The 12,661-nt window shown below is 45.5% G+C and overlaps 1 long non-coding RNA gene across 1 annotated transcript in view; it reads left to right on the top strand.

Moving 5' to 3' along the window:
• The window catches only part of LOC310749805, an 83,001-nt gene extending 73,977 nt beyond the window's left edge, over positions 1-9,024 (top strand). The window contains exon 3 of the long non-coding RNA XR_014541804.1: positions 8,908-9,024. This is a non-coding gene — a long non-coding RNA (uncharacterized lncRNA). The remainder of the gene's footprint in view (positions 1-8,907) is intronic.
• The last annotated feature ends 3,637 nt before the right edge of the window (positions 9,025-12,661 follow it).

Here is a 12,661-nt window from a genome sequence, read left to right as displayed (position 1 = left end):
CACCCCATCCCCAGGATCCCCCATCTCCTAAGGAACATAGGAAGCTGAATTATTCAGAGTCTGACTATTGGTCCAGCTAGCCCAATATTGTCGACACTGACTGGAAGTGGCTCCCTGGGCTTTCAACCCTACCTAGAGATGCTGGGGATTGAACTTGGGGGATTGAACTGCATACAACACAGATGCTCTGCCACTAAGATAAGCTGATTTTTTTTTTTTTGGCAGTTACTCTATAGACCTTAAGGCCTTGGGGATCCTGGCTAATAAGTTACCCCTATTCCTCCTTTGGCTTTGTTGGGCTTCTCCATTATCCTTTTGTCCCCTCTCCTTTCTATGACATTATTTTTCTATCCTGTTAATTTTTAAAAATGCTTACATTCTTGTTGAGCCGACTTATGGATCTTCAAGGTTGGATATGCAGAGTGTGAAAGGTTTTTAAAAAGTAGAGTGCTCTCCGCCCTCTGTCTCTACTGTGGAATCTGGGCATCAGGGTCATTTCCTTCTCTGGCTTCCCATCTGTTCACTAGCTTCCTCTTGCTGATATATCTGAACTTCACTTCCTTGTCTAATAACCCTTCCTGCATTGATTACGTTTCTTCCCTCCCTGTTTATTTTATTAATATTTCCAGATGTCTCTCTGTCAATGCAAGCTTAGCTTTATGGTAAGAAGGTACCCTCAGCTACGCCTTTGATGGTAGCCAAGCTGACTCCTATCTCCTTTTGCTAATGTCCTAAGCTTCTCCCACCTCCCTCCTGCTTTCTTTCACTATGCATTTAATTTAGGTTTCCAACCTCCCCCTTCTCCCCTTTTTCTCTTTGGAGATCCAAGCTATTAATGACACTGCAGGATCCTCTCTTTGCAAAAAGGGCAAATTGCCCTTTGCAGAACTTGTTGAGTGCTAATAATAGGATTCTGCAAACTCTTGATTGTGTTATCGGGCTTTAATCTAATCTTTGAAGCTCTCTCTTTTTTCATTTCCTTGGGGCTTCAGTCTCTCTCTCCCCCCATCCCCACTTTACAAGAGGGGAGAAATGGTTTCTTTTGAATTCTCTGTAGTGCAAATTGAATTGGAGAACAATCGCACCCTGGGAGCTAACAAAGGGGCTTCATTGGATGTCACTGTCATCCCCAATTATCTGATTGCTGTTTGTCAAATGGTTGCTGCAGCGGAGAATTCCAGCCCAGGCTTTTGATTTTCTGCATTAACGGAAATTAGAGCTATCACTGTTCTATTTTCTTTCCTTAATGCCAACCTGAGAGAAGTGCAGCTCTGATCACAGTGAAGCCAGCCATTGGTCCCAAAACAACAGAGCCTTAAAACATGCATTTAGAGGCTAAATGCAGAACCACTGAATTTTAGCAATGAGAGGAACTTCAGGGATTAGTCCTTTCCCCAGTGCAGGACACCCAAACAGATAAGTGGACTTTTCAGAAAGGAGAATATTGGTGTCTAGAGTTTGGATGGTGGGTGAAACCTGGTGATCTGATTCTTTAAAATTTTTTTTTTCCAAATTCTCCTCTTCTGTTCACTTATTTGTTTGTTTTTTGCTTTGCCGTTGTTGTTGTTTTGTTTAAGCTTTCTCAGATGGTCAGATGAAAGGGAGAATAAATTGTTGTAGCTGATGAACTTTGCATGGTCTGGAAGTCATCTCTCCTGCAGTGCCATTGTTAAATAATTTAAAAAGTGGATATGAGATGCTTTTGTGCTGGTAGTGTTTGCATAATAATAGCCAATTTCAATAGAAGGGAGGAACCAAAACACTTGTTGATGATATGCCTAATATTTCTAACTGGATTAGATTAGGACGGTCTGGAAAACAGCCATGTAGGGCAGGTTAAACATTTGGGTTAGTGCCAGCCTCGCCACTGGGAACAGCTTCTTGGAAGAATGCGGTCTCCAGCGCGGAAGTAGCTTTCAGTACCAGGTTCTTGGACAGCTCCCTCCTGTGCAAAATACACTGTGTGCTCAGCCAAAGTTCTGTTTGTCCCATGATTTCTCGGCTCAGGTTTGAGAGGTTTGCCTTTGCTGCTTCCCCGGGAAAAGCTCTTGTTTTGCTGTTGAATCAGAACTTCAATCCTTAGAAAACCCGACTGACGACTGCTCTGATTCATCAGTAAACAGAAGGCTTTCCCAGGGAAAGTGGCAGGGCAAACCTAAAACCTCCCATACCTGTGCCTAGAAATAATGGGGCAAAGGGGAAATAAACCCTGAGAAGCTTCTGAAGTCTTTGGTCTCCAGTTCTGAAGTGGCTTTCAGCACTAGGGTCACGGACAGCTCCCTTCTAAGCAAGAGGCGCTGCTGTGCCTGAAGTGTTTGCACACTGAAGTCTTTGTCTGTGCAACCAGGAAAACTCTGGAAGGAGATTCTAGAGACACCACACCTCATCTCTCTCTGTATATATAGAATTGTGCCCAGTTTTGTTGGTTTTGTTTCTTTGCCTTAAATTTACTGGAGGCTTGTTGGGCGTCGACTCGTGGAGCTGCATTTTCTCTTGCCAGGGAGCAGAGTTTGAGATATATTTGAGCTCTAGTTTGTGCAATGCAGGTCTCTTGCAGACGGTTTGCCCCATGATCCAGTCAAGGATATGTGAGCCTATCCTTTCCAAGGGGACTAGCTTATATCGTCTCATCACTGCTTGGTGCTAGGCATGTCTCTGGCAAAAGGCTCGGGCACAACATGGTAATTGAATCTTGGTTCAGTTGATGTGGACGGTCCTGGGTGCTTTCAGAGCGAAGGAGGAGGGAGGTGATTGTGGCAATCGTTAGCATACGTTCAGAGAAAGCCGTGGACCAGAATGGGGTGGGCGGAATAGAGGTGACGCCTCAGAAGATCTCAGCAGCTACTTTGGTGAGCGTCTGCGGCAACGGCAGTTGCTGCGGTTGCTCAGAGGAGATGAAAAGCTCTCCTGGAGTAAAGACAGGGGTTGGGAGAAGCCTCTTTCTTTGGTTTCACAGGGATAGCTTCATGGCACTGATTCCCACTTCTGAAGAAAGCAGCCACAGGATGGGACTGAATTGCCAGTAAGTTCTTCACCGTATATCTCTACATATATGTTTTGACATCACTTGGCGAAAGCTGGTTTAGAAAGAAACCTGTATGGCATGGGTGTTTGAGAAACAACATGCGGGCATGTGTTCAAGGACAAAGAATCAGTTCTGTTTAATTATGTTACTTCTTTTGAATTAAGGCTGTCTTGTGCTTAATTTGTACTTTGAACTGCAGCTGGTGTAAAGCTCAGAGTGTCTGGGTGTTTGTCTCATGCTAAAGGAAAGCTGGACTAAAATGGGCTAGTTCATCTCTGTATATCACTTAAAATACCTTTCTTTCATCATGGAGATGTTGGTCTGGGCTCCCAGACAGCCCATCATTCATTCATTTACTAGACCCAGTCTTACATAGCTTCAGCAAGTTGGTTGTATTATCTGCCTTCAGACCCTGATCTCGGCTCAGTCACCTCCCAAGCGGGAAAATGCTTTGGACTAAGCCACCCTGTGCTAAACTGAGAAAAACTATCAGTACAGGCACTGAAGCAAGCAGAGTCATCCCATGATGTTAGAGATCATCTTTCCACAGTATATTTTCCCTGCCCCCCCACCAACCCACCCACAGCCACACTCTGCTGACAAACTGAATGCAAAGTCCAGCTTCTGAGAGACAGCATCTGTTCCATCCACTTTCTTCACCATCCATCTGCAGATAACATCTTCTGCTGCGTTGACTATGTGCCGTACTTAGGTTGTTGTCAGGGATGTAATGAAAGATGATGTTTTTAAGAGATGCGATAGGTTCCTTGGAAAATTCCATATTTGTTTTGCCCAGATCCCTTGCATCTAAAAACAGCAACATCTGCCTGCATATAACAAATTAGCACAGTGCAAGGATGAAACAGTGCAAGTTTATAGCTAGCAGGAAGCTTTTTTACCGTGGGGGGGACGGACTCAGAAACAACCTCCACACCCGCAATATGAAGTGGGCTGGTCTGTAATTCCACCATCTCACTCAACCACTTCATTCTGTGTAATGTGTGAAACAGCTCAAAAGAATTCAGAAGGGGAGCAGAGAGCAAGTGTTTCCTGTCAAACTGCTTTCATTTGTCATCCCGCCCCCCCCTCGTTTCACTTAATGTCTCATATTTTTTGTGTTCTCCAAGACGTGTTCACTGCTCATTTATTTTTTTTAAAAAAGTGTACTCTGTACGCTGCCATTATTTCCGTCACGTCCATCAGTTTTGTGAATGGAGCTCATTCTTATGGCATATGTCTTCTTTTCTTTTTACTGCTTTTCTTTGAATTCCTTTCCAATTCCACAAACACAATCAGTATTGGGGAGGCGGAAGTGAGAGTTTTTCTTATTCAACATGTTCACAATGTTCTGTGCACAATTTCTGCTCCCTTTTGTGGCCATGGTCCAACTGACCATTGCATGTTTGTTCAGTTCGTATCATCAACACACATTGTTCTCTGGGTGGCTAGCTGTGACCTCCCAATATTGTACTCCGACTTCCATCGTCCATAACTAGCATGGCTCAATGATAAGAGATGATGGGAGTTTTAGCCCTGTAACATCTGGAGGGCCCCAGGTTAGCCACCTCTGATTTAAAGGAGCTGAAAGCTGACTTCATAGGATGTGCATAACATTCTTCTACTTGGAAGTGTGTTTTGGCTGGCTTGCTATTTCAGAGGGTCCTGGACTGCTTTTTGGTCCTAATTTCTATTTCATATGGTGCCCAGCATAACGCTGTCATATTTCCATATTGTTCATCATCATATTTTAGTGCTGTTACACGTGATGCTAGCATATTTCTTGTTACCACCATTCCTTTCATTTGGCTATTGCAATTGTTGCCAGGGCGTTTCTCGAAAGATCAGGCTGCCGTTGGGCAGCGTTACCGAATCCGTGAAATGGATGTGACTGCTAAATTACAGCTTATTCTTTCCTTCTTTCTTAACTTGGAAACACTAATGCAACAACTCCAAATAGGTGGGATAGTCTTTGGTTTAGATCCCAAGACTAAAGTTTTTGGTGCATCCCAAGAAAAAGCAATTGTCAGAAAAATGAGGAGAGAGAAATTGATCAACCATAAGAGCAGAAGATTTGAGGGGCTGGTTTTTTTTTAGGCAAATAAATTAAACTTGCTCAAAGCTGGCTGGGAGACAGCCAGATGAAAGGGTAAGATTAAAGAGAGAGGTTAAGGAAGGAATAGAGAATAGCAGAAGCAAGAGAGGGAAGGAAGTCGGAGGTAGGTGAGATGAAGCAAGCAATTAGTTAGCTCAGAAGAAGAAAGAAGATGAGGGAAGGGCACTTCATATAATTTTATCTGACTATTCTCCTCCATATTTTTGTAGCAGTGCCCCCCCAATGCCCTGGCATAGCGCTAGGTCCAGGCCTCTGTGAAGGGTGCAAACTGGTGCTCAAGCTGACAACACAGTTGCACTTTGTACTGCTTGCAGCAAACAACAACACCCTGGGATGGGGGAAGGAAAGAAGCTGAGCTGTTGCTAATGTTGAGCCCAAAATTATTTTCCCGCTTGAGAAATTTAGTGAACTCACCCTTCACCCTTCAATTTCTCTGCTCACAAACAGGGTGGAGAATTTTGAGCGGTCATTTGCTCAAAGGTCTTTGAGATGCGGGTGGTGCTGTGGGTTAAACCACAAACCCTAGGGCTTGCCGATCAGAAGGTTCGGCGGTTCAAATCCCCGTGACGGGGTGAGCTCCCGTTGCTCGGTCCCTGCTCCTGCCAACCTAGCAGTTCGAAAGCATGTCAAGTGCAAGTAGATAAATAGGTACCGCTCCGGCGGGAACGTAAACGGCGTTTCCGTGCGCTGCTCTGGTTCGCCAGAAGCAGCTTAGTCATGCTGGCCACATGACCCAGAAGCTGTATGCCGGCTTCCTCGGCCAATAAAGCAAGATGAGCGCCGCAACCCCAGAGTCGGCCACGACTGGACCTAATGCTCAGGGGTCCCTTTACCTTTACCTTTGAGATGTTCAGAAAGTGAAACTGGACCAAAAGCAACAAGAAGGAAAGAATAGAGAAAAAAACATTTTGCTTATTGACTGCGTTTACTTTTACACCACTTTTCCACAATGATCTGTGACCAAAGCAGCTTACAGCAAGCATCAAAATACAAATACATCGCATGTCACTAAATTTAAAAATGACAAAAAAATCAACAATTTATCCAACACAGAATTTATTCATCACCATCATCATAATGTAGGTTTAAGTACATAAACACAAAGCAAAGCAAGAGTTAATTGACAATAAAGTTTATGGCACTGGTTTATGGCACTCCAAGGAGCCTGGCTTAAATGCAGTTCAGAGGGGAGGGGTCCTCTCACCAGGCTAGATGACATGCAGCTGGCCCCCACATCCTTCCTCCAGAGCGAAGGGCAATGGTGGTCAGTCTCTTCTCTAGCCTCCGGAAAGTAAGAACTGCTGGTGTAGGTATTATTGCCCTGTGGCTGTTTCCTGGTTCTGCTTCATTATCTCAGATTGCAGAGAGTAGGACCCTCCCCCCATTTTTTAAAAGAACAATTAGAGCCAAAATCAGAGCAACTAGGGTTGTCATCTCTGAAGTTAAGGTGCTTGCATGAGATAAAAGTCCCCAGCTTTTGATGGCTTGGAGGCTAAATAAAGTTGAAAAGTATATTAAGAACATGATATGGTTCAAAATATATGTTCAGCAGGAACCAAAATAGAATGCAGGGCTCATTGCTTTGTTCATACTTTCCTGATCTGAAAGTAACTCATGGTTTGGAGAACCAGTTTCACAATCTCCTAGACTCCCCATTACTCAGTACACTTGGGATAGTTTTCTATACCTACATACCTGGGAGGAAGCTCCACTAAATTAAGTGGGACTTACTTTTAAGGAAATGTGTTTTTATCAGCATTGGAAGTGAATGTTGTATGCAGTGGAACTGTATTATTTAGTTGTTTAAAATTTTGTATTATTCTCTTTTAAACAACAACAACACTGGTGTATGGCTGCCCTCAGCTCCTTGGAAAGGAAGAGTGGGATGAAAAAAATATCAGAATAAATAAATAAGTAAATAAAAACATGGATTATCCTGTCACCATTTATTCTCAGCTGAGGGAGGGGGGGGGGAAATATCCTGAATTTGATAAACGCTATATGATCGATGAGTTAGCTAATATATATCTACAATCTAATCAAGATAAGTATATCACACAAAGAGTATCCTGATCCGCTGAGCATGAAATACATTGAGAGCTTCGCTGCGATTTTTAGAGATGTCAATATGATTTTTTTGCACAATAGATTCCTTTTTGTTACGACCAATTCTGACAATTATTTTACAAATATTGTGACCATCCCATCGGTTGGAAAAAGAAGGAAGGGGAAACAGCCCGGGTGTGTGTGTGTGGTTAGAAACCAAACTAAGAAAATTAAAAGCTTGTACAGTGGTACCTCGGGTTAAGTACTTAATTTGTTCCGGAGGTCCATTCTTAACCTGAAACTGTTCTTAACCTGAAGCACCACTTTAGCTAATGGGGCCTCCGCGCCGCCGGAGCACGATTTCTGTTCTCATCCTGAAGCAAAGTTCTTAACCCAAGGTAATATTTCTGGGTTAGAGGAGTCTGTAACCTGAAGTGTATGTAACCCGAGGTACCACTGTATATTTAATTGATCCGTTGGTTGACATCCCTGCTTTTAAAGTGTGTTGTAAAGCTGGAGTACTCTAGGGGTTAAGTCACTGAGCTATAAATCAGGAACTCCCAGGTTTTAAATCTCAGCTCTGCTTTGCATTCAGTAGATCAGTGTTTCAAGCGACTTTCTCTCAGCTTTTGTGCTTTACAGGGTTTTTGTAATTATTATAGCAAACTAATGCTTGCGACGTGCTCTGAACCACCTTCTTCTTCTTCTTCCTGAAGGTTCTTTCACCCTCCCATTCACACCTACCCCCCCTTTTCCATGCTTACAACAGCCCTGTGAGGTAGGTTGGACTGACATATTGGTGACTGGCTCAAGCCAAAGCTTACTGGCTGAGTGGGAATACAAATGTGAGCCTCCCCAGTCCGAGCCAAATTATACGGCAGCGACTCATTCAAAAATTCTCAATAATTGGGGGTAGCGATGCAAATCTTCAGAGGGAATGGAGTCAGTTGTTTTAGGGCAGGGGTAGACAATCTTTTTCAGTCTGAGGGCCGCATTCGGAGCTGGTCAGCCTTCCAAATTCCATGTGCCAGTGGCGGGTGGGATCAGAGACAAAAGTGGACAGAGCAGTTTCCACACCCGACACATCACACTCTGTCCTCCATCTGGGCAAGGAAGAGGCGTTATCAGAATTCAGTGACACCTTTAAGCCGACAAAAACCCTCAAGGAGATTGTGAAGCAGTGCCACTGAGGGGCGTGGCCTGGGGGGAGAGGGCGTGGCATCCATCCACACTGACCCCTACTTTCTTCCACAGAGATGTAGGTGCCAGGTAGGTCCTTTTCATGGTGTCTCCTTCTTCCCACCTGACGCCATGCCCCCCGAAAGCTCCTGATTCCTGTGGGCTGCTTGATCTGGGACTGTCTCAACCCAACTTGACCCAATGCTCAGATTCCCCCATTTGGTTTAGGACTCGGCCAAATCTGGTGCATAGTCCGAGTTTTCAGACAAGGCTCATTCCTTCCCTACCTGGAGATGGCAGGGATTGAACCTGGGACATTCTGCATGCAAAGCAGATGTCCTCTCTGAGCTATGTCCTTTCCCTTATGGAGCATTTGTGCAGAGCATTCCGTAAAAAAAGGTATATTTGCTTGCAATGTCGAGAACAGGGACTGCATGTTTTATAGGTGAACAAAAGTACAGTGGTACCTCGGGTTAAGAACTTAATTCGTTCCGGAGGTCCGTTCTTAACCTGAAGCTGTTCTTAACCTGAGGTACCACTTTAGCTAATGGGGCTGCCGTGCCACCGCCGCACGATTTCTGTTCTCATCCTGAAGCAAAGTTCTTAACCTGAGGTACTATTTCTGGGTTAGCGGAGTCTGTAACCTGAAGCGCCTGTAACCTGAAGCGTCTGTAACCCAAGGTACCACTGTAAATATTTGTGTGTGTGTGTGTGTGTGTGTGTGTGTGTGTGTGTGAGAGAGAGAGAGAGAGAGAGAGAGAGAGAGAGAGAGAGTAAACGAAGAACATGGGAAGAGATTGGGGAGCAGAACCTGTGTTCCGGCTTGGTTTCAAACCCTGTTCCCTGCCTCCATTACAGAGTTCAGCATGTGAGGACGGCCACTCCAGGCATGATTTGCAACCTCTTCAATCCTATCCTTTGAGCTTTGCTAGCTTGATTATTTATTTTTCTCGCTCAACCCGCCTCCCACCCCCCACCCGCTCGCTCCCCCTGCAACAGAGCACCCAGCTCAGAGGCTGCTAATTATACTAACATGGGCGTTCTGCAATGTGTCTCTCTGTTTGTCGGTTTCATTATTTCCTGACAATGGCAGCAGATTGGGGAAGGGGAGGAGGAAGAGCGGGGGGGGGGGGCTGCTCTGCCTTTTCTGCCAGGGCAAGATTACAAGATTACAATGCCACAGCAGTAAACATCAGAATTACCAAGGCTCCCAGGAAGCAACTGGAGAGAAAAGATGTAGCCAGCTCTCTCGGCAAATATTGTAAGTAGCTCTGCCAACTTTCAAACACCGCCGCTGCTACGTCTAACAGCAGGTGGATGTACAGATTTTTATATAATTTTATATGCAGGTATCCTGGGCTGTTTCCATCCAGTTTAGGCCCCTACCGTGGCTTATGCACAATTCAAATTAATGATCAAGTTTTGTTAAACAACACAAAGCTTCTTTTTTAAAAAAATAAAATCTAAATATATATCTAACAGCAGTGTGTGTGTGTGCATGCATGCAAAGAATCAGAGACCCACAAATGCCTCTTCTAATAATAATAAAACATAATAAAAGTCACATTTCAGTTCTAGAGAAGGCCACTGCACAATCTTGATAAGAACACAAAAACTTCCTTACACTGAATTAGAAAATTGGTCCATCTTGTTCAGCATCATCTTCACCAGGTACGGAGAGCCTCTAGCCCTCTAGGGACTCAGGTATTAAGCTGCAAATACAATGTTATAAATGCATTATACAAATGTGACACTAGATGGTGATGGTGAGCTAATGGCAAATTCAATACATTTTTAAAAAGCATTTTCACAGCATTTTTTTTATATATGTCTAAATTCTACCTAGTTGTTGCTGCAGTTCTATCACCCCTGGCCATATTTTGCTGGAGATGATGGGTGTTGTAAAGTATCATCTAGAGCAGGGGTTGTCAGCCTGGTCCCTACCGCCCACTAGTGGACGTTTCAGGATTCTAGGTGGGCAGTTGGGGGTTCTACAGCACAAGCTGAATCCTCCTTCCATTGAGCACTGGTGGGCGTTAAGGAAATTTTACCATCAAGAAAGCTGCATTAGTGGGCGGCAGGTATAAAAAGGTTGACTACCCCTGATCTAGAGGGCCAAAGGTTCCCGGTGCTGCCTCAGTACAGCTACGCACTTCTGTTGCTGGGCTCCATTGAAACTGGCTTCTCCATGCAAACTAAATGACTCTTCTTTTCTTCTCTCTGTGCCTGCAATTTCCTGGGTGGCACAAGTGCCGCTAAGCAGTTGATTGTGCATGCATATTCTGTCTGTTTCCCTCCCTCCCTCTGTCCCTCCCTCCCTCTCTCTCCCTTTGCATAGCCCCGGGCACTGGCAACCCATGCTACACCACTGAGTGACACCCTCTGGATTTATTGTAAGTAAGAAGGCAGGCAGGTGGGAGCTGGCTAAGGGCAGGCTGAGGTTGGTGGGGAGTGCCCCATTCACCATGATGGACCAGTTTCCACTGACTGGCAGCAGCTCTCCACGAGTTTCAGGCAGGGAACCTTTCTGATCCCTACTTGGAGATGCACCTGAGACCTCCTGTATGCAAAGCAGATGCTCTGCCACTGAGCTACAGCCTTTCCTTAGCTGCCAAAGTAGGGACCCATTTGTCTATGATGTTAAAAGAAAGCTTAGGACAGGCATAGGCAAACTCGACCCTCCAGATGTTTTGGGACTACAACTCCCATGATCCCTTGCTAACAGGACCAGTGGTCAGGGATGGTGGGAATTGTAGTCCCAAAACATCTGGAGGGCCAAGTTTGCCTATGCCTGGCTTAGGAGATGGTCCAGTCTCACAATTGCATTAAGAGCATAGGAAACTGCCTTATAGTGTCAAACCATTGGTCCATGGAGTTGCAGCATGAAGTGTCTAGCCCGCTTCCTGCCATGCTGTCTTCATTCCATTCCCTGTCCCACCCAGGCTTTCTGTTCTCCCACACACACACGCACACAACTGCCCCCCCCCCAGCAATCCATGGCCGCTGAGCATGCACATCTGTCTTCTGACTGTTTGGGATTCACCCCCCCTCTCTCTATATATATATTACATCTAAAGATATATTGTATTTCTCCCAGACGTTGGGCTCCAGCCAAGCCTGCTGATGCCTTCCGTGTGTGTGTGTGTGTGTGTGTGTGTGTGTGTGTGTGTCTGTGTGGTTCAGTTTTGCCTATATATGCAATGGCACTCAAATCCTGAATGCTGGATATAGAGGGAATGAAGAAACTGTGAGGGTTATTACGAGTTGTATTTGACTTGCATGCAGTTGCGGAATGACTTCTGCTTGAGCAATGGGATTTTGACCTCCTCTCCTCCTCCTCCTCCCCATGAGGAAAAAATAATACAGTGGTACCTAGGGTTACATACGCTTCAGGTTACAGACGCTTCAGGTTACAGACTCTGCCAACCCAGAAATAGTACCTCGGGTTAAGAACTTTGCTTCAGGATGAGAACAGAAATCGCACGGCGGCAGTGGGAGGCCCCATTAGCTAAAGTGGTACGTCAGGTTAAGAACAGTTTCAGGTTAAGAATGGACCTCCGGAATGAATTAAGTACTTAACACGAGGTACCACTGTACATGCTGGGTCGTCCCCCACCCCCAATCCTCCAGAGCAGATCTGTGGATGCTGTAGGGCTCATGTAGGGGAAAGGAGAGGGGAGGGAAGTCCTGGTGGGAGGCTGTTTGATGCTCCTTTCCTTCCATGGTAGAAGGTGAAGGAGGAGAAGAAGAAGCTGGCCGCTAGAGGTCTGTCAGGCTTGGCTCCTCTCTTTGGCTCCATTTTTGGGAGCATAAGGGGGCCCTGACCCTTACCCCCAAAATATAGGGTTTGGCCCCTAGGAGCCAACGTCTCTGGTCATGTCCAGTTTTAACCTAGGCTACTGTCTCTGGACGTGGGTGGCGCTGTGGGTTAAACCACAGAGCCTAGGGCTTGCTGATCAGAAGGTTGGTGGTTCGAATCCCCATGATGGGGTGAGCTCCCATTGCTCGGTCCCTGCTCCTGCCAACCTAGCAGTTCGAAAGGACATCAAAATGCAAATAGATAAATAGGTACCGCTCCGGCGGGAAGGTAAACGGCGTTTCTGTGCGCTGCTCTGGTTCTCCAGAAGCAGCTTAGTCATGCTGGCCACATGACCCGGAAGCTGTATGCTGGCTCCCTTGGCCAGTAAAGCGAGATGAGCGCCGCAACCCCAGAGTCGTCCGCAACTGGACCTAACGGTCAGGGGTCCCTTTACCTTGACCTTTACTGTCTCTGGACAATTTTCTTACTCGCTGCCACT

Source organism: Podarcis filfolensis, assembly GCF_964270895.1.
Source record: "Podarcis filfolensis genome assembly, chromosome: 14".
NCBI lineage: Eukaryota > Metazoa > Chordata > Lepidosauria > Squamata > Lacertidae > Podarcis > Podarcis filfolensis.
Note: the sequence above shows the minus strand (reverse complement) of the source record. Positions and strands in the feature narration are given on the sequence as shown.